The sequence below is a fragment of the Triturus cristatus genome, chromosome 9 (genome assembly GCF_964204655.1).
Source record: "Triturus cristatus chromosome 9, aTriCri1.1, whole genome shotgun sequence".
NCBI classification, from domain to species: domain Eukaryota; kingdom Metazoa; phylum Chordata; class Amphibia; order Caudata; family Salamandridae; genus Triturus; species Triturus cristatus.
The window spans coordinates 1,043,781,289-1,043,803,940 of NC_140592.1; the positions used below are offsets into that span (position 1 = coordinate 1,043,781,289).

The 22,652-nt window shown below is 44.0% G+C and overlaps 1 protein-coding gene across 2 annotated transcripts in view; it reads right to left on the reverse strand.

The window, feature by feature from the left end:
- DISP2 (dispatched RND transporter family member 2) overlaps nt 1-22,652 on the reverse strand; it is a 320,137-nt gene that overhangs the window by 247,743 nt on the left and 49,742 nt on the right. The window lies entirely within an intron of this gene.

Genomic DNA, 22,652 nt, shown 5'->3' on the forward strand with positions numbered 1-22,652 from the left:
AAATTCAAACACATCAATAGGACTGGGTACAAGACTAGGGAGAGATAATATTAGCCTCTGTGTCTTTAATAAAATCCTGATTTTCTACCCATTAAAACTATTTAAAAAAACGGTATTTTATGGCAGGCATGGAGGCCAATATTATGCATGTCCAAAACTCATCTATAACTCTTTGTACATCATTTCCCACCGGTTTAAAATAAAACCTCTTAAACGGAGAATCACTCGACCAATCTGCAGCCTTCATGAGACTACCTGACAATAATGCCTTACTTGCTATTGCTCCTCTGGCTGAATGTGCTTTAAAAGCACTCACATCAATGCCTGCCATTTTAATGAGCTCTGTAACCCACCTTGCCAGAGTAGTTGAAGACACAGTTCTACAAGGATGTCTTAAAGAAATCAAAACCTGAGAACATCCATGTACTCTCAATCCCAAAGTCCTTTTCTCATACTCCTTTAAACATCATACCACGTACACATTTTTGTGTCCTTCCATTCTTGGATAAAAGATTGTCCTAGATATAATCTTGGTCCTTTTCACCAACACATGTTGTCCCTCCGGAATTTCATCCCCCAACTCACGTCCTGCTGAAATCGATGACCTACTTAAATTCACTGAACTGTAAACAAAACCTTTCTTGAATAATTCTCTCAAATAATTTACAACCCCCACTACAGATGGTGATACAGAATCCAAACACCTTGTAGCACACCAACCACTCCATCTTCTCCACACTGTCCTGTACGCCTTTGTTGTCACTGGAGTCCAGGTTTTTGTAATAAGCTCAGAGTCTCTTCCAAAACCCAGATACCTGCCACACTCTCCCGAAATAATCCATTCCATTAGAACCAACTGACCTGCTTCTACCATCTCTTGGCACCCTCCGTGGACATTTACCAGCAACTGTGGAAAACATGGTAACAACACTGGTTCGTCTATCAACAAACAGAGTCATCACATCCAGAAACCACACCTGTGACTGCCAAAACAGAATGATCCACACCAGCACCGCCCTGTCTCTTCTGACCTGCACGAGTACTCGCTGAATCAATGAAAAAGGAGGAAACGCATACAGCCTTCCTTTTCCCCCATACCTGAAGAAATTAATCTACACCCCTCGCTTCTGGATCCAGTCTCCATTGTTAAAACTCTGTATGAATGAATAAATAAATTTAATATCTAAAGTGTGCAATTATCCAAGGGTGTCTTGGTGCTAAGAATCAAAGATCATCTAAGTCAAACTGACTGGGAGAACAACCACTTAGAGAGATAAAGGAAACAACCAAGATTTCAGCTGTTTCCAAAAACTGAGAAGATTTAATTGATTTTTTAGGTGTAATGAAATTTTGTTTCACAGCTGAAATATGGTATAAACAAAGCTGTGACCACCCCAGGAGACTTTGTTTATCCTGAGGACCAATACTGATTGCGATGCAGCATATCTCACATTTCTCTTTGGATGATACCACCTAATTTTTCTTGCAAGACCACTAGGTCTAGCACCAAACAGTACCTTGTGAGCTATGTAGAGTGATTTAAAAATGACCCTTTTCTTCGCAGGTAGCCAATTAAGTTCCTTTAGAGTGTTTGACACCGATCTATATTTGAGGGTTTATTTAGAAGACGAGCAGCTGCATTCTGCAGCATCTGAAGCTTTATGAGTGCTGATTGTCACATGCCCATGTAGAGGGTATTACAATAGCGAATCATAGATACGACAAGGGCAATGGCTACTGATTTTTGGAGCTGAAACGGAATGAAAGGCAGCTCCTTCCTCATGGACAGCACGGTTTGACTGACCGTGCCTCCCACGATTGTCTTCAATAGCTCTTATCTCTTACGAGATGGAAATCAGCTATCTCTATGCTAAAAAAGATCTGAAACCATGTTGTGCGTTATCCAGAAGATCATTCACTTCCAGTTAACCAGATAGGCTCAGATTGAGATGCTTTTCAAGGAGCTTAGCTGAGAATGGAAGCCAAGAGATTGGACAGACGTTTTTCTCCACGTTGAGGTCTAGCGAGTTTTTTTTAGGTCTCGCTGAGCCCAGCGCATGCGCTGGCTCGAAGAGACATTTTGTATGTGGGAATTTCAAAGTGCTGCTGGCTGGCCTAACGCTTGCGTTCACGCGATCGTGCACACGCACAGCCGGCCGCCAGCAGCACTTTGAAAACTCGTGCGTCATCGCGATCACGATGACGCACGCGCACACACAACTCCCGCTTCTCCCCCTCCCCCACCACATATTGCGTCTCCAGCCGCTCGCGCTTAGGTTGCATTACCATTGAGTGGCTTTCCTGTCTCCCCTTTCTCTGCTTCTTATTAGTAAACCAGCTTGTCAATCTTGTTTGTCCATTTCATGGAGCATTGCCTCTTTGCAATCTATTTCCATTAGCTAGCTGCTATTGCTTACTTTTGAAGCACAACTTTTTTTTTCTTCCTTTTTTGATTAATCACTCAATGACAGTGCAAGTGTTTTCCCGCTGTCTCTTGCTCTTCTGCCTCTCCACACTCCATGTTCACTGTCGCCCAGATGCTTATCCTCAGCCCTTTCACGTTGCGCTTGCTCTGTTACTTCCTTTCTGATGCCTGCTCCACATTGCTTTCTCTCCCATTGCTTCTCCACCCAACCCTCTGTTGCTACTATCCTCCCACCTTCTGTGTTGCTTCACCCCTCTGTGCCCTACTTCTCCGTTGCCGGTTGTTTCTCCTCCCTCCTACCTGTGTTGGTTCTCTTACCCGCACCATCTGTGTTGCTCTCCTCATAATGCGCTTCAAAAAAGAACTTTTAGACTCTTGCTGGGAAGCACCTGTAGTGTTGCATTACATGTATAGCCGTACTTCTAGGAAATGTTGGAGCGTGCTTAGATATGTTAAGTGTACATTAACTAAGGCACTGTGTGCAGGAGTGTTATTCTTCCATTGAAAGTGTAAATCAAGACCAGTGTGGAATGCTCTAATTCTACTCGGCCACTGACTAATTACTCTCCGCATTTACTCTGGTAATTACTCTCTTCCGCTTTTGTAATCTTGGTGCGATTGTTCTTTTTGACAGATATAATATTGGCACTGCTGCTACTGTTTTATTTATGTATTTATTTTTTGTTGCTCGTTGTGCACCATTATTTTGCCCTGTTCCAATGGATACCGTAGATTCCTGTGCAAATAAAAATTCAAGCTGAACCATAATGAGGCCAAACGTGTCTGTGGTTGTGTGTTTCCGTACCGAGGGGCAGGGCCTAGCAGGATATGCTGGACTGTCCAGTGCTGCACTCTTTGCTTCCATGTTTGGCCGCTTGTGTGGTGGTCGTTGAGCATTGCGCCTCTCTGCACCTTTGAGTTAAACTTAGGCACTTGTTAAACTTGCTAGCAGGAACTCCTCTGCCCTGCACTTCGCCTTCTCACAAGCCCAGGCATTCGGTCCAGGCCCTGCTGTGTGCCAGGGATGTGACGCAGGCACCTGCAGCATGCAGGGTGGGCACCGCTCAGAATGCCACATTCAGCTTATGGCATACATTTCTGTGAGTCTTTGCAGCCTCAGGGGATCCCCAGCACGTCCTGCAGTGCGCCCCATCGTTTGTCAATGCTCCACTGCCACATGCTGCAGAAAGCACCTTCTTTACCTCCGGATCATGCTTGCCTCCTCACTACTCGTGGCGTCAGAGGTGGGGTTTTTTCTTTGTGTGGTGTGTAAAGGCTGTAATTTGGAAAATTAAGAGGGGGGCAGCCTGAATATGGCATCCAGAAAATATAGAACACCTAGCGACGGGTAACTGAATTGCATGTGAATACATTACAGGAAGCACAGTTATTTTCTGAGGGAAATGTGGAAAGTCCAGATAGTTTCAGTATCAAGTCAATGAGGAGCATGTTAGCACTCATTATACAAGCATTTACAATGCAATGGTGTCGGCATTAGTAAAGTTAGAGCTATTGGCATTGCTCATGACATTTTTTTTGTTTATGTTTTTGTTTTTAAAACATTTAACCCCTTTCCCGCTCATGACGGAACCACTCCGTCATGAGCCACGGTCGCCGTGTGCTCATGACGGAGTGGTTCCATCATGCTGCGGCCGTTGGGGGCCGCGCCGCCCACACGTCGCTAATTCCCCGCCTGTGTGGGCGATTAGCGCAGTGGGCGGAGTCATGACGGAACCACTCCGTCATGAGCACAGCTCAACCGCGGCTCATGACGGAGTGGTTCCGCCATGAGCACCGTGCCACCGGGCTGCCCCCAAACCCCCCCTAGCGCTGCGGCGGAATTCCCGCCGCAGCGAAAGGGTTAAAGAAACGGCATTGTTATTTACAATGTCAACAGCTTAATCACTCTCAAATGCGAGACCTATTGCATTTGCACCCACACACAGGGCCACCTACACACACACTGATTAAGCTATTGACAAAAACAAACAAAAATAATGTCATGAGCAATGCCAATAGCTTTAACTTTACCAATGCCAAGACCGTTGCATTGTAAATGCTTGTTTTTTTTTATTTGGGACCTCTGCAGGTGGGGTGGGGGGGGGGGAAGAGCTTCCCCAACCTCCTGATGCCCTTTGGTGATTTTCAGTGCAAAGACGATCGCACGCAAGGCACGCTGTCCTCATTACATTGAAAACGAAACTGAAACAATGTTTCGGTGCTCATTGGGCTATCTCTTGAGCAGCATGTTACAGAGCTTGACAACATTAAAAACCGCCCGAACTGAAGCATTCACCAGTATCGGGGCGCCATTACCTGGTCCAGTAAACATGCAATGAGAGAGTGAGTCATTTCGAAAAACTCACATCGGGAAAGCAAGCAATGATGCCTTAAAGCCATGGGACAAAACGTCTGGCACACAACTCCTGATAGGAGCAGGAATTTTGAGGGAAGTGCTTAAACAGAACATGTACTTGGACCAACCTCCTTAAAGTGCCTCCCACCAATACCTGCAAATTTTACTCAAAAGAGAGGGCAGCTGCACTTCACTGCAAGCAGCAGTAGAAAACTAGAAAGAGATAACAAGAATATGTATTTAAGTAAAGGACTATTGAACTAACGTGATGTTTGGGAAAATGGAGTATTGGAAAATCGTGGAGTGCTTCATCCCATTAAACAAGAACTGAAGGCGTAATAAGTCAAGTGGGTGCAGAATATAGACACACAGCCAGCAGAGCTGAATCCCAAGCAGACCATACTCCAGATTACCCACCAATGACCCTAAAAAACAGCTCACCTTCTCCATTAAAAACACACCAAAATAACAGTGGGCGTTAGTATCTGCCCACTGAAATAACAGCCAATGACCCTTAAGAACGGTGCACCCCCGATTATAAAAGCAGAACGTCACGATGCTCATCATGAGGGCTAAAATAGGAACAAAGCACAGCATCTTTCCAAAAGACTGACTATATTACAGCATTGCACAGGGGAGGCCAGAGTAATTAAACGAAACTCAAGCATTGTAAATAATTGTGCCTGTAAATAAATACCAAAGGAATCCATCATGGCTTTAGTGGACATACATTACAGGGATGGGCTGGGTGTAGACTGTTTAGAAAGTATGTTAAACACAGCACAATGGAACGTCCTTCTGCAGGTATGCCATTGCCTTTTAATCAGCATTTAAAATATTTAGTATGCACTCAAAAAAAAAATCTGTTCAGAGCCCTAAAACTTTCAGAAATCCATCTTAAATCCAGGGTTGATCAATGAAGAAATGAGCCCCATCTTGGACCTGAAGGGAACCCGTCTTCACAGATAAAGTTATAACATGTATTATTACATTGGAACAAATTATGAACCCCCTTACTGTGCGCCAGTGTTTTGGAGACAACGTCCAGCTCACTCTACTAAACCAAAGCCTCTTACTGAAGGCATTCTTCGACCAACTACTTATGCAACAATTCTCAGACTTGTAGTGGTAAGGAAGCGCTCTTCTAAGGTACTAGTACATCCAAGGAGAAGCATGGCGCCCCTTGGGGTGGAATGCAACTGTTATAACAACGTAAGCTCATATGTACTAATATTTACCACAGAGACAGAATAGGTAAAACCCTTTGATACACCAGGCCCTGTGTTTAAGAAGATGTTATAAGCAGTCTCCTCCACTAGATGTTCTTTCTTTTTACTGACTCTCTAGACATAGAATCAAGCAATGTGTTTGATGCATTATTCTTAATTGCATGCAGTTTTAGTCTTTGAGGGGAGATGCAAAAATATGTGGGGATAGTTCTTTATTTCGCTTTCAGCTAATAACTACAATTTATTAGTTTCACTAATTTTCTCCATCTTAAGTTAGCAGTGAACTAGAAATCGAGTGTATTGCCTTGCCTATTTGCATTTCAGATTTCTCCGTTTGTCATCAGTTGACGTCTGCTTGGTCTTTTACTCTTCAGAGAGCACTGGGGAGTAAAGAGGGGGCAGTCCCCCATAATGCGTATCAACTCCATTCTCCTTAATTTTCACCTCTTAACTTCTGCCTCGAACCTCCACTGTCAGCTGCGCCTTACCTTCAACTGCATAACAAAGATCCATTGTCTTAAAGGATGCTACAAGTTCTTGAGTGAGCAGTGAAAGACTGCAGGCGAAGCTGTGCTTCACAGACCCAAAAACTATTCTATCATATTCTAAATATCATAGACATTTCAGCATTCTTTTTAAAAATCGTAAATGTTGCTATTTCTTTATGCTGAGGCATTTCAGAGAGTCCTGAATTCAAGACTGGGTGGAGGAACTATGCTAAATAGCTAAATTGTCTGTCTCAGCTCGTGATGCTCTTAAATATTGTTGTGAATCGTTAGGAGCGCTGCCCTCCAGGAGGCAAAAGTTAAGTGTGTCTCTCAGATAGACACTTGTTCTTGAAAGGTATTGCAGGCGCCCTATCCACTCTGCCCCAGAAGTAAAACAGTATTAGCAGAAGTCTTCTAAAGATCTTGTTAGAAGCACTCTTCACACCCAACCCTAGAGTTCTTATCAGCTACACTCTCAAGTCCCAGTTCTTGTCAGCTATTTTCTTCTCCCCGATCCACCACCCTCGGTTCTTGTCAGCTGCTTTCTTCTCCGACAGTGTCAGTTCTTGTCGGTAGCTGTCTTGAACCACCACCCTACAGTTCTAAGAAACTGCACTCTTAGGACCCAGTTATTGCCAACTACTCTCTTACCAATAGCCATAGTTCTTATCAGATGCACGTTTCTGCTCCAGCCCCAACATTCTGCCTGATGTGTACTTCCCTTTCTTTGCTGCTCTCTTCTGTCCCTGCACCAGTTCTTGTTTGCTGCACTCCCCTCCCACTCCCATCAGCCCCCAGGTTTTTTTTCAGATGCACTGTTATGTACAAGCCTCAAGTATTTTTCGTGGTACTATTCTCCACCAGACACTAGTTTTGGTCAGATGCAACTCTGCTACAAAAAAGTAGACCCCAGTTCTTTGCTGACGCAATCTTCTCCTAAAAACCACAGTTCCTGTCCTTCAGCAGCCCCCACTTCGTTTTGGACTCTAAACATCCCACTTTTTATTAGACATACTCGACTACTGAGGACCTCAGCTCTTGTTTGAGGTGCTCTTCTTCACTACAAACAAGTCATAGCACAGAGCTATAATCACTTATGTAATTGGCTGGATCATGCGTGTCCGGCTGCCATCTGCCCAGTATGCAATTGCAACAAATGACTAAGAATTCTTGCCATGAATGCCTATACATCTGCTTCCGCTGACCTAACAAACCTTCCTATTTTCAATGGTTCAGTGGATCCCAGATGTAGTGAGCTACACGCTGCCTACTTTTGGTTTCAAGTATTTTCCTTCAATTGTACAACAGTAAATGTGACGTGGCTCTGGTTTTCTATACCATTTCACCTTACTTCCACCACGAGTCAGTGTGTTTACAGAGGCTATGTCAGTCGTGTTGTTGCGCTGTGCATTCTCTATAGGGAGGCACCAACTGGCTTCAAAATGTCTGGCACACCACTGAACAGACTGTCCTTTCTTCTACTTGCCGTGTTGGTCCTTGTGGTCCACTTAACAGTGCAATAGTCCCGTACAAACGCCCCCCCCCCCCCCAAAAAAAACAACAAAAAAACATTGTCATGATATTGGCTGTCCTTCCCCGGATCCCTAATTCGTTTATTTATGTTTTGGAGCTGAATACAGTCAGCCTCAACCAATATTAACATTGTGTTCTTGGCTGGCAGCTTCCACTATTTCTACATCCGGGGTCAGGTTCTATATCTATAGTGAGATCACGTTGCCCGATGTCATGTTTGAATGGTTCATGGTGTCATCGATTACAAATACTAAAAAGCGAAGATCGAGAGAACGAGCACTGATGAGCCACTCTTCCCTGAGGTTACCAGATGGCTGTCGCCAAGGACACACGTTTTCCAATAGCGTTTTCCTTCGGCATATACATTTGTTTCCATGAGAGCTGCTCCAACTAAACCATGACTACACTCCCCAGAATGCACTCGCTGGTTTGATAAACGCCAAGGAGAAGCACAGTCACATCTGTAAACACTACTCTATTCCAACATAAAATACGTTTGGGTTGTTTATTGCAGCACTTCAACTGTCCACCTGCTCAAAGCACCGCATACCCCTCCAGTTGCTCCCTTCCAGCCTCCACCCACCGCTCTCACCTGCCTCTTCCAAAACCCCATTATCTCCCTTCCCCATCAACTCTGGCACTCACCGCTAAGATGTTCACCAGGCTGGTCTTGCCGCTGTACTGCAGCCCGACCAGAGTCAGCTCCATCTCCTCCCGCCAGAAGAGCGAGCGCAGCCAGCCCAAGAGCCGGGAGAGCAGCCCCATCCTAAAGCAGTGAGGCACCGGTGAGGGGAGGAGGAGGAGAACCGGGCGCTACAGACATGCCCGGGCACTAAACGGCAGACAGCCAGAGATGAACTCCCTGCCACCGGCTCTGGCTGCAAGCGTCTGTGCGAGCTGCCCCAGCGGCGACACCTAGCGGCAGCGCGGTACAAAACCGACGACGGACTATCCTATTTCGACAGAGGCGCCGCCATATTGAAACAAGGCTGTCGGATACAAAGAAAGGGCAGAAACGGACAGCTGCAGTCACCTCAATTATTTCTGGTTTAGCCACCCACCCATAGTCAGACGCCAGCTGGTAACATAATGCTATAGAAAAGTTTCTGCATATTTAAGAAAACAAACGTGGATAGGAAGGTTGAGCATTGGCTTAACCTAAACTACTCGCATATTACCCCTAGTCATTATGGCTTTTTAACATGACAAATAGTCTGTTGATTATAATCTCTAATTTACGGGCCCTGAGTTTTACGTGAATAACACAAGAGGTTCCGCAGTTTGTCCTACCTCTCTGCCTATAATTGTTGATTATAATCTCTAATTTACGGGCCCTGAGTTTTACGAGAATAACACAAGAGGTTCCGGAGTTTGTCCTACCTCTCTGCCTATAATTAGGGAGCCCAGCCCTTGAGAACAGATAGTTAGAAGGAGCGTCCCTTTCGAAGAAAACAAGTAAAGAGGGCACCGGAAGACACCACCGCCTTTCTCCGAGGCAGAGCAGAAATGCCTCGGAGAAAGGCAGCGTAGTTTTCGGATTCGGGGGCGTGTTTTGCTGTTGTCTCCTCCTTGAGACTTCTTGCAAAAAACACGCCCCCGATCCGAAAAGGACGGGGCCTGTTTGGAATGACTGACCTCTTCTCCAATGGCTGGCCAGCATTCAAGAGGCCAGCCAATGGAGAACAGGGGAGAAGAGGGGCGGGTTCAAGCCCCTCTTCTCCAAGTCATTAAATCTCGGAGCCAGACTGCGCAAGCGCAGCCTTCGCAGCCGAGACCTAATAAAGGGCTGAAACTAAATCGTATTACATTGCAACGTTCAAGGATCTTCAATATGTTAATCGGCTCTTGCACTACATTCTCTTGTTTCTTCTGGTGTTACTTGGATTTATGCATTTTGACTATTTGTCTTGTTTCACAGTTTTTTTAACCATTCTTGTAGAGTTTAAAAAAAAACTTTTATGGCTTGTATTTATTTTACTCTTTCCCTTACTTCATTTTATCTTCTGAGCAGCATATTTTTGGTGAATTACCTTGTGTCCCCTGGCCAATATGGTACTTATGGTCCGTATTCTCAGTAGAATACTGCTATATCAACTTGGGAAGACCTTCGCGCCACACAGTCCTTGTTAGTAAATCCATTTTGTAGTCCCAATACTGTCCAGCCAGTGCTGTAAGTTTAATATTGATAATGGAAATGTTTTTATGCACAGTTGATGCTTATTGAAGAGTCTTCAACAGAAAGAATCCAAACATTCTGGGTGAATATTCTCAAATGCTGTCTATCAAATCAATTTTCTTGAACTATTATCAAAAACATGAATTGCTCATCTAGAAGGGCTTATGGGCTTATACCACTGACACATTGATTCCGTGCTGTTAAATTGTATTCTTCCTGATCCACTTGCGTGAACCAAGGGTAGCCTATTGGAACCACATTTTACATTTATAGTAAGAAACGTTTAGTTCACATTTATTCTTCATTTTCGGTTAAGAGCGATATTAATACAATTGTTGTTCACGTCCTTGGCCTGCTCTGTATTCATAGCAGCCTCTGATTATGGTATTGTACTGTAAGTGCATTTATATAGCTCCTACTATCACCGACGAGGCGCTAAAAGTAGGACAGCCTTGGTGTAAGAATCGGTGACAAGCGTGGGCATGCCAAGAAACACTAATTTGTTTCAGACATTTCCATGCACTGTTCTGTTTCTTAACTCTTCTATATCTATTACGTGTTGAGTGCAGTGCAGTGCATGCATGTATAAACAAGCATTTGCAATACAATAGGTCTCGCATTTCCGCTAGTTTGAGCTATTGACATTGTAAATGACAATGCCTTTTTTTGTTTTCGTTTATTAAAAGATAAATAAAAGGCATTGTTATTTATAATGCCAATAGCTCAAACTCGTGTAAATGCGAGACCGATTGCATTGCAAATGCTTGTTTAACCTGTCCGCAAACAGTTCACCTCCAAAGGAACCCATCTCCTGTTCAGACTCAAGAACACCTCTCTGTCAAAAGTCCAGTTGCTACAATCCTTCAAATTCCTCTACGTTTGTGTTTCCTGGAATATGCTGAGCTTGTACCACAATCTCCCTGCCTAAACAGAAACTCCCAAACTTCTTTGCCATCTCCGCTAACGTCTTCGTCCGAGGAACCCCCAACCTGTTGACATGGATTTCTGCTGACATATTGTCCATTTTCCAAAGGTACACAACACTTTACCTGATCCTTCACAAAGCTCTTCCCTGCAAACGATCCCAATAACAACTCCAGTGGATTAATATGCATCTCTCGCTCTGTGACCAACCAAAGTCCTCCTGTTGTCACTGAGCCACACCTGATCCCCCCATCCATAAAGGCTTGCATCTGACTCAATCACCACTTCTGGCCTTTCCCCAAAAATTGCCCTTTTGTTACATGCCCCCATGTTCATCAACCACCAATTCACCTTCTGTATTGCTTCCTGATTCATCTTTATCTTCTGTGAATATTTCGCATCCATGTGCAAGTTACAACCTTTCAACCTCTGAAGTGCCCTGTAATGCAAGGGTGCAGGGAAATTTACCTGTAGTGATGCTGACAGAAGCACTAACAACAAATGTAAATCTCCTGTGCTGGCGTCAAGCGAGGTTTCTCTCTGTTTACCACAAAACCTAAGTCCTCTAAAATCCACACAGCCAACTCCATCTGCTCCAAAGCCATTTCTCTCATCTCTGCCATATTCAACTCATCCTCCAGATACACTATCAAATGTACTCCCCATGATCTCAGCCATGGCAGTACCAGCTTCATGACCGTCATAAAACACCACAGCACTGATGTTAGTCCAAATGGAAGGCTCTTGAACCTCCATCGAACCCCTTTCCACCGAAATTGAAGGTAATCCATGTGTTCCACACACACCGAAATTGTCAAATAAGCATCCTTCAAGTCTATCTTGTCAACCAATCTCCTTTCCTCAACAAATCCCTTAACATGTTTATTCCTTCCATTTCGAAGTGATTGTAACACACCCATTTGTTCAACTCTCTTAGATTGATCACATGCCTCATCCCTTTGTCTTATTTCTCGGCCAAAAAAATGTTGCTCACAAAACATGATGAACACTTTGTTACCCTCTCTATGGGCCCTTATAAAAACAGAGCCTCCACCTCCTGAGTTACCAATTCTTCTTGATCCCTTGAAAACCGTAACAACCTTGGACAATCTTACTGCACTGGTACTCTGACTAAATCTATCTTATATCCCTGTGCCCTCCTCAATACCCAAAGATCTTGCATTATTTCTCTCTACCTCGACACAAACTGAGCTGGTCTGCTGCCCAGTTTTACATGGGTACATTTAAGGTCTTTTCTTAAACTCACCTGATCCACCTCTTGCTCTTCTCTCATTCTGAGCATCTCTTGACCTTGTCCTTTGCCTTTGTGGGCAAAGTCCGCCCAGCTCTGTAATGTACCCATATCAATGGGGCCTGAATCGTCGTTTAAATGACCCACGAGTGATTCCATGTCCACGGCTAAGGAATAAACCCTGCATTCAATCAGCCCCTGCAAAAACAATACACATGTCCTTCTGGGCCTTCTGCAAGGAATTAAACGTGCCCACATATCTGGACATATCTCTGACAAACCCTTTGCCAAACAACATTCCATTATTCTCAATCTCAACTCCTTGCTGGCCAATTCGACCAATTTAGGATCTATTTTAATTAATATACTCTTCAGCCTTTCCATGCATAATGCGGCATTTGTATTGCCCAAAAAGCATATAGCCCTCTAATCCCATTGGCGTAGCTCCACCACATCCACCCTAGTGTTATTGGCATGTGCCTCCTCACACTTGTCGAAAACCTTAGTTAGGGACCATAGAATATCTAAAAGTCTATACTGGCACCCCTTAAATCCCTTATCTAAACCCTTCCTTGGATCTTGTCCAGATTTATTTAGGAAACTCAACATCTTGGGGTCTAACTCCGGAGTGTATGCTATTTTAGATTGCAGAGTTGGTCTCGGAGTGAAGCCAAGTCTGCACGTCTTTAGGAATCTCCCTGCAAATCCAATTACATATATATTGAGCCACATGCTCAGCAGGCATCCATTGTGGCGATAGTGGATGCTAAATCAATACGGGATCGAACATCACCTCTCCCAAAGGATCCACAAAATCACCAATCTCTAACTTTATTTTCCTATGCTCCAGTTTCCTCGTTTCAGGTTTCTCACATTCCTCCTCTAATTCATCAAAATCCGATAAACATGTTAATTCCACATCTCCACTTGTTGATGATCCGTCATATGCAACCACAGTGTGACACTTCCCTTTTGCCTTTATAGCTTTCCCTGCTTCTGAAGCCTTACGCCCAGACCCTCTGTTCTCCTTATGCACTTCCACATGCTTTCTTTTAAGTGTTTTCTTAGGATTAGACCCACAGGCCCAACCTTTTCCACAGACCAGTACCTCTCATCCTCTATATTTTTAAAAACACCTTTTCCTCTTATGTGTCTTTCCACACAACTGTCAATTTTCTTGTCAAACCTTTCTGCCAAATCACCAAACATTTTCTCCCTAAATTACCTGACCCTACCATCCAGAACCATCTCCCCCTGTGGTTCTATCTTAAAATAAATCTAATAATTTTATATTATCTTTCGTCTCAAAAATCACTTTCACCTCCTCTAAACGATGCTCCCAACATATGATTGTGTGTGTAGCAATGGTAATAAAGAATCACACTAATATATTATTCTCTTTCCCAAAACATGGTCTCTTTTAGTCAAATGCACTCTGTAATGTAATTGTCCAAACTTCCAAAATGGCAGCCGCATGTACAGACGTAGGGTGACCCCGCTGTGTCAAACTTCTTCTCATCTTACGTGCGAGCTGCACAATCTGCTGCTACTTGTGCCTGTAAAACCAAAGTGGGTCTTGTTCAAGCGCATCCTCAACGCTGCTTCTCTTCACACATGCCCTTCACGCACGGCCTGCATGGAGTGCATTCAACCTTGCACTGCTCAGAAATACTGGCACATGAGTGAATACTTTAAGAGTAAACCATCAACTTCTGTGCCGTATATTTCCAAAGCACAGCTTTAAAAACTACTTAACAGTTTTCTCACCATAAACATATAGTCACCTCAACTAAGGGCACTCCCACTAACCTTTAAAGTACAACAATGCCAATTTTGCAATCCACTCCATGCCCTGACAACAGAAAAAGACAAAACCTTGCGATATCAAGGGCAATCCAAACTCTTTACCAACCATTCCCAAACAGCACCAGTCAGCATTTTCTCTATAACTTGACAAACAGCTTAGTAAAAATACCCTGCGATGTCAAAGCTCGTCCAAAAATACAAATTTTAACGATTACACAACAGTAAATGTCCTGAAACTCCTGGTTATTCATCTCCCAATACACAATCTCATACACCACCTTAAATACAAACAGTATCTGAAAGGTGTACTATTCTGTGTATGAGCAGTAACAAAAGAAGGAAGATGGCTGCAGGTTCTCTGGTTATATGCATGTTCTAAAGAGTACTAGAATGTTTTTTATTGTATTTTTCTAATTCTGAGTACTTTGTTGTTGCTGTGTATGAGCATATAAGGGCAATAACAGAGATAGTACATAATATTGGCCTCCATGCCTTGCCAATACAATTATTTCATGTTTTGGAATTCTGAAGTATAACAGTCCAATTGTTGGGCAATCTTCTTTTTGGTATTTTAGATATAGTCATAACAGGTGCAATGGTATTTATTTGACAGTTTTATAATGCACTGACTAGACCTAGAGTGTGTGAGAATGATGTCCATAAAGAGCTCAACGGGTTTCAAAAAGTAAACATGAGTTTAAGAATAGTGTACTTTAGGTCCAAGATAAAAGAGCATTACAATAAAAGTTGACAATCAAGGAGTGTCAGAGAATTGTAGGATAGGATCTGATTTCGGGAGGCAAAGATATGGAGCTGTCTTTCATCTAGCTTAGATGCCCCTGAGAGGGGCACTCCATGTTGTGATTATAAAAGGAGGAGGTGATTTTCAGATTTCATTAAAATAAATAGTAAAAAGTTATTGTCCTGATCTCTGGAGGTATGGAATTCCAAATCAAATCCAAATTGCATTGCCTGAGAAGGTCTTTTTATTGATTTGGGTAAAGTCTGTTTAGGGATTTCAAGGAGTCAATCTGTGCTTTTAGATGATGTTGACTGTCTAATAGTTCAAGTTTCTTTTTCTAGATTACTTGATCTGACCTGTGTGTTAAGCAGGCAAGCTTAAAGTTGCTTCTGGTCCCAGATGGGAGCCAGTTCAGCAAAATGAGGATCAAACATATATATTAGCTCTCCTGTAACCTCAAACTAGTCTATCAGCTGTGTGTAGCATTGCTTTGAGGGGGCACAGGCATATTGTAAGGATTGCTGCCAGAGTGATGATGTGTGTTTGTAATTTTCTTGGTTGGGTTTACATGTGTATTCCATGTTTTTTTGTACAAATGTGCTTCTACGTGTTTTAACTTGTTGCTTTCTGTGCTGCCTTGCAATGCCTATGATGCTTTTAATTTGTTTTGCTTTATGTAATGTGTGTGGCTTATGCTGTTGTCTGTGTGATTTTAACCGCCCTTAAGAAGTTCCAACGCTTAGGGGTGAAACGTGAGACCAAGTCCTGGGCACACGTTTAGAGTAATACTTAAGAGTGTCAAATGCACAGTTATGGTGCTAGATACGAAAGAATTGTAGAGGTCGACACCAGTAGGTTCTTTTTTGTAGGATATAATTTTATCAATGTCTTGGAGTATGTTAAATAAGAGTACCAGCCAACACGTGTTTTGTCACCTGGGTGCTAACCCGTGACTCTTCAGGGCTGACTTGAGAGAATGATCATGTACGATAATCGCTAGACCGGTGATAATTCCAACCCGGTCGAAAACGGGTAATACAACATCAAGGTAGTAACGGGAGAGGAGGTGATGGATTAGGGAGGACGGATAGGTCCCTTCCCCGTACGTTCCGGATCCAAGGGAAAGAAAGAACGGGACGGTGCCTCCGTCTTAAGGGTTCCTGAAATGCAAGAGAGGGTACGTGGATCCGTCTCGCTTTCCGGTTGCGATATTCAAGTAAGAATTAAAGAATGAACATTTGAACCATACTTGTCCATGACATTTTGATCTAATTAAGTGAACGATTATTTTGTGTTGATTTGGTGGGTGATACAAGACCCCCTTTCTTTTGTATATAACCAACTGGACTGCCACTGAGTGTGCTTCTCCCTCCTGTTATTACATATGTAAACCTTAGGGCATTTTTCTGGTTGTTTAGTCCTGGGGGTGGAGCACCTTTGTGTGGGAGCTATACAGAGTGTGGTGAAGTTCACCATAATCATTCTTGTCCTGCTATTGTGAATAGTCTAAATCACCCCCAGGTAAAGAACAGCGTTTCACCCCCACAATGTTCCCGCGGATGACTGATGGACATTTCCGCACATTGCGTATCCAATGGATCACTTTATTGGTCAATAACTCTTGATCTTCTCTCGTCCCTTCTGACAACCATGAAACATTGTGCATAAAGATGATACCACCACTCTCTGGCTTTAATTTCCATAAAATAGGAAGCATTGGGCTGTCAGTTGAAGTACCGTAAGGGCGAGCAGATGCCAGCTTCGCTATCCTTTGCCCAGAGCACAAGCCATAGAATACTTTTCCAGGTCCTATATTTCCTGATGAGTTCTCACATATTGTTGGGGGGCAGGTTGAATGTTGTTGTGTGGCTATTCTGACCTGTCAGGACCTTCCAACGTCTGCCCAAACCTCTGGAAGTTCTTAGATGGGATGGGCTGGGTTCCTGAATTTTGCAAATTACCAGTCCGGGATTGAGCAGAGCGTACATATTGTGAGATTGGAGAGCCTGGTGTTCCAAGCCCACTGGTAGCAAATTCTCCAATGTCAGGTGTTGAGGTGGGGGAGATATAGCTCGGTTTAATTATTTATGGAAATAATCGGCACCCTTAGATCTTTTACCTTGTACTTGAGTTCGGCATCTGAGTTTATCAAAACTTGAATCAAATCAGGCAAGGAGCTGTCTCGATTTTCTGTAACCCTAGGGTCCTCCACAGTGTTTGACTCATGATCATCATACGGCTCTGTTCTAGCTAATTAGGAATGTAGATTGCTGCATGGAATGCCAGACATAACGTGATAGAGAGGGCTCTGGAGCAAGTTTTATGTTTTAGGGCTCTGTCACACTGCAGCTGTTTCTGCATCCCAGGAACTTGTGGGTCTGTGTTCGAGTGGCTTTATCACTTTTTCCTGCATTTTTAGCCAATATTCCTGCTAGGGGTTTCACAGACCCCTGAGTACCATGGAGTGAGCTTTTAAGCAGGGATTTAGATTTCAACATTGTTTCCACCTCCTCTATCTTATTATCAGTCTCTGTTTAGGTGCTTCTACTGGCTGTCAGGCTGGTCTCTTTCCACATGCTACTACTGTTGCTGGGGTTCTGCCCGAAAACAGAACTATGTGTAGGATTATGGGACCTTAGTGCATAGGGACTGTGTAATCATACCACCTTAGTACACATCAGCCCAGGACCGACTAGCTATAGTTTCTCACTTGCTCTCCTACTCACTCACAGAGAAACAAGTGATTAGACACCCCAGAACACAACACTCCCAGATCTCTCAGGAATCGCAGTTGCAAGACACACCCTTTCGCCCACTCTTTTGTACTTGTCCACAATAAGATCTGACAGAGACACGAACAAGTTTAAAATGTTTGTTTTAACTAACGTGCTCTAAGATGCAGTATACGTGCCACAACAAGCAGAAAAATGCATAGTACAAATACGGTCAGCATAGCAGTTAGTCCATAAATCATGAAAGGAGATGTCATTGTGAAAAGACAGTGTAGCCTATCCTCCCTCCCCTTGCATAGAAATAGTATTATTATATATTAGAAGATCTCTGGGCTCTGTCAGCAGACCCCATATCTTAGCCTATAGAGAATAGATCTACATCATAGGTGCTGTCTTGCTCTTCTCCCTGGAAAGGTCCCTCTCCAATTGCCTGCTACCTATTCGCGTATTCCAATAAGACCAAAGTTCGTTGTCCCAAACAACAGCTGCATCGGTATGTTTTGTCTAGGTGTTAAGGGCTGGCCAGAACAAAATAACAAGGGGCATTGTTATTCGACCTTGCTCACAATGTTCAGACAAAATCCCAGGAACCTGCAGCGTGTGAACACAGCAATGAGTTCTCATGTGAAAACAGCCATAGAGATTAGTGAAAAAATATAGTCTTACAGTAACGAGCGCAAAGCAGCAGGCAATCTGCTAACTTAGAGAAGACAACAATGTCCCCAAGGCCCATGTGAGACCCTCCCATTGGACAGGTTGTTAGCTCTGGGCTAAAACAAAAGTCAGAGGTAAGCAAAGGTAAAGCATTTCGGTGGTAGGCCAAAGAGCCCTTAACCCCTTGTATGCCCATGACGAGCTGGACTTGTCATGGAGCACAGTCGCGCTGTGCCCATGACGAGTCCAGCTCGTCATGAGGCATACCCTAGGGAATCCCTCTGGTGCGGGCACCAGAGGGATTCCCTTTCTGCCAAAATAGCCTTGGGAGCTGGGGAAGAGCTTCCCCAGCTCCCGAGGCCCCCCCCCCTTTCACTGTAATGACGATCGGCGCGCAGGTCGCGCCGACGTCATTACAGTGAAAGTGAAACTGAAATGAGCCAAGAGGCTCATTTCAGTTTCACTTTCTACGTACTCAAGGGGCTATCTCAGCCCCCTGAGCACGTAGAAAGACGGGAGAGGTATCGTTGGAAAGGGAAGGGTGATCCCCAAGCAGGGATCCACCCACTAGACACCAGGGAGGAGGAGCGGCCCCTTGGGCAAGGGCCTTTGCTCCCCCCAAAGAATTTTGGCCAAATGTAGTCTTTTTGCCCCCCTGGGGGGCAGATGGGGGCAGGAGCCCCCAATCTGCCCCCCCGGGGGGGGGGGGGGGCAAAAAGCCCACTAGACACCAGGGATTTAAAAAAAAAAAATAGGGGTGGGGGCTGCCCAGAACGGGCAGGCCCATGCCCCCATCCCACCCCCCAATTACTACAGTCTTTCTGCCCCACCCGGGGGGCAGATGGGGCATTGGCCCCTAATCTGCCCCTTCGGGGGGGCAGAAAGCCCACTAAAAACCAGGGATTAGTTTTTAGTTTTTTTTTAGGGTGGGGGCTGCCCGCAACGGGCACGCCAATGCCCCCACCCTCCCCCCCACAAAAATGACAGTCTTTCTGCCCCCCAGGAGGCAGATGGGAGCTGTAGCCCCCAATCTGGCCCCCCTGGGGGGCGCAGAATGCCCACTAGAAACCATGGATTTTTTTGTTTTATTAGTTTAGGGGTAGGGGCTCCCCAAAATGGGCATGACAATACCCCACCCCACCCCCAGAGAAATTCCAATCTTTCTGCCCCCCCCCCGGTGTGGTAAATAAAATTCCTTTACCGGGACTTAATTTGATACGGAAACATAATAAAACAGCTCAGTAAAATGAGAGGCAGAATCCGTGGTATTAGAGGTTCGGAATGGGCTTTATTCCAATGAACGATTATAATCGGTTGCTCCAAGTTCCATCACCACGAAGGTTCAGGAAGTGAAGTACATACATTATTGACAAGAAATGACTTTTATAGTACATACATTACAATGAAGCGAATACAGTAGGCGTAACAATTGATAAGGAAAATGACGATTTGTCTGCGTAACCAAAAAATGGGTGTAATAAGGAGTAAAAAGGAACATAATTGGTTATGATGTCACATATAGGTGGATCTATAAGATAATACTTGGCATAGATGCGCGCGCAGCAGCATGACGTGTGATTGACGTGCAACTAGGGGGTGAAGGGGACTTGACATTTAGCTCTACATGTGGAGACGAAAAGTCTGGGGGTCAAGTCAACCTAATCCCAAATCATATCTAACATCCTATGTTTAAAGAACTATGTTATCCACAAAAGAAGGACTCTCGGACAGAATCTATTCTATACTGACTGTACGTGCGTGTACAAGCGTCTAAGTGTCTACACTAGATGCGAGGGGGTAGGAATATTCCATGGTAACAGGACTATGAATTACTTGCATAAGGACAGAGAAGCCGGGCCTTTTGCTCGGTAGCTGGAAGAATGTTTACTTAAACTACTAGGCAGGAATGCATCGGCTGAGGGGGAAGCAGATAATTCGAAGGCGAAATACAGTTCTTGGCAGAGAATAGGCTGATGTCAGGCTTCGTGAGCCGCGCAGAGAATGAGACAAAGTTCATGGTCACAGATGCAGGCTCAGACTCGAGGTTTCAGAGACAGAAGGCAAGAAGAGTTCGATGACAGAATCAGGGCCTACTTGCCTGGACTGTAAAATGGCATAGGTGAACCATATAAAGCCGGTGGCCTTTCATATTTAGGAATGGAATATCCGGCCTATTCATGGCGGATCTGACAGAGGACATGTTAACGGTGGATGCACATGTATTTGCGTCTTCATAACTGGAACTGGAGGGAACATACATGTACTTGTAACATGCACATAGAACCGTTGGGGTCCAAGATAGGGGACATAACTGACTAGAAAAATCCATATTTCCACATTCCCTCCTTGTCCCCTACTTGCCCGTCAAGAGATATCAATCTTCATTAATCCATTGATCTGTTCATATAGCATCATTTGTTCTTCTTTCTTCTTCCGGGATCTTGAATGAAATCTTGGTGTTGGAATACACGATGTGGCACACAGGCCACAGATCGCTGGTCCACATAGTAGACATAGACAGCAACTGAATAGTATGAGAAGGCCAATACCTAGGAAGGATAGAACTCTCCATCCCCAGGCTGATATCACACTCCAAAACCAACTGGACCAAGTCCAAGTGCCTGGATTCTGGTGTATCTGGCTTACAATCTTATGAAGGCGAGTTATAGCTTTATATACAGATGGCGAATTTTCTGGTATGAAAATGCAACAGCTTGATCCGATGACCCTACAAGCTCCGCCCCTATCAGCCAGGATGACGTCAAGGACAAGACGATTTTGAAGCACAACAATCCGCATAGCAGACTGCTCTTCTGTTAAATTGCCTAAGGCGGAAATAGTTTCATTTACTACTGCTTCAAGGGTTCTAGTTAATCTACGTATCAGCTTACTATTAGTAACAGTACCTATATAGGGAAAGATGCCTTTATTGAAATCTGTGTATTTTTCCCATGCTGTTTCAGTGTAATCGACAATCGGGAGATCTCTCCGCTCCCTATTGTGTACTAAATGAATATTTCTATAATAATCAGGAGGAGCTAGGAAAACAGGTGGCAAAAGGAATGCAATGTAGCAAGTACCATCCCAATCTAGAGGTAGACGCATATATGCAGTCTGACCACATATAAAGTAGGAGTGGCGATAAGCTCTAAATGAAGATTTACCTTGATCACTGAATTCTACTGTAGTAGTGCATTTACTATGGCCCATATGTATGGAACCAACTTTTCTTACACACAATTCACCTTTCGCTGGGAATACTGACATGGTGGGTAAGACTAGTTCAACTTCGGATTCGACATTTAGAACCATGAGATTAGGAGTAAAATTACCTAATCCATATACTTCGTTTTCTAGATCAGTTCCTGTTCTTTTGGGGCGACCCTCCTTATCAGGGTAACAGACTTTGAATAAAACTAGGTTCAGATTTCCCCATACCCACTGATCTTGGTAAACTGCTGTGTCTGAGTCTATGGAATTGATTAAGCTAAACCATGCTCCACAGGAGCCATTATGTGTAAATGGGTGTGGAAAGAATGGCAGGACTCCTTCATAATTCTGATAGGGAGGGAGCCGGCCACACACCCAACAATTAGTGGCATTACTAGTCTGATGGGAATGATGTAACATACTAATGAAAGTGTTATTGCGCAGCGCAAGTCTATAAGGCAATTCATGCGGCGGTAGGTCACTAAAAGAATGTTCTGCGGTAACATTGTAAACGTTTCTGGCAATAGGGTAATATATGTGCAACAATATACTTGCAGTAATTATTAAAAGACTTAAGGAAAACAAAATTAATAATGTCACTATGCAATGGCTACGCAGTGATTTACAATACGCCTGTCGTTTCATTATTTTTCGCGACTGTCCATGATTCAGGTCTAGAGGATACATGTCAGAGACAAATTCAACCGCTTCACCTTGGAGAGGACTTAAACAATCAAATTGTCTGACGTTCTAGGCCTCAATTTTACTTTATAGAGTTCGGTTTTAGTCCTTTCAACCAAAGGAAGTTTTGAATCAGTCTGTGAGGGAGTGCAGGGCACAATGTCTATATCCGAGGATAGTCCATGAAATTTCTTGATATGACTTGAATGAATCCAGCCCTTGCGGCCCTCGATCTTCACGGCTGTCCTTGTAGTGAGCAGAACCAACTTGGGTGTCTTCCACCTGGGCTCCAGCTGAGTCTTTCGGTCGAAATTTCTCACAAACACGAGATCACCCGGAACTACGTCATGGGGTTTCACCTCAGTGTTGTCGGGAAAGGCTGCAGCTACCTGTGAACGACAAGATTGTAGTGCAGACATCAAGGAAGCCAAGTAATCTGTCAGC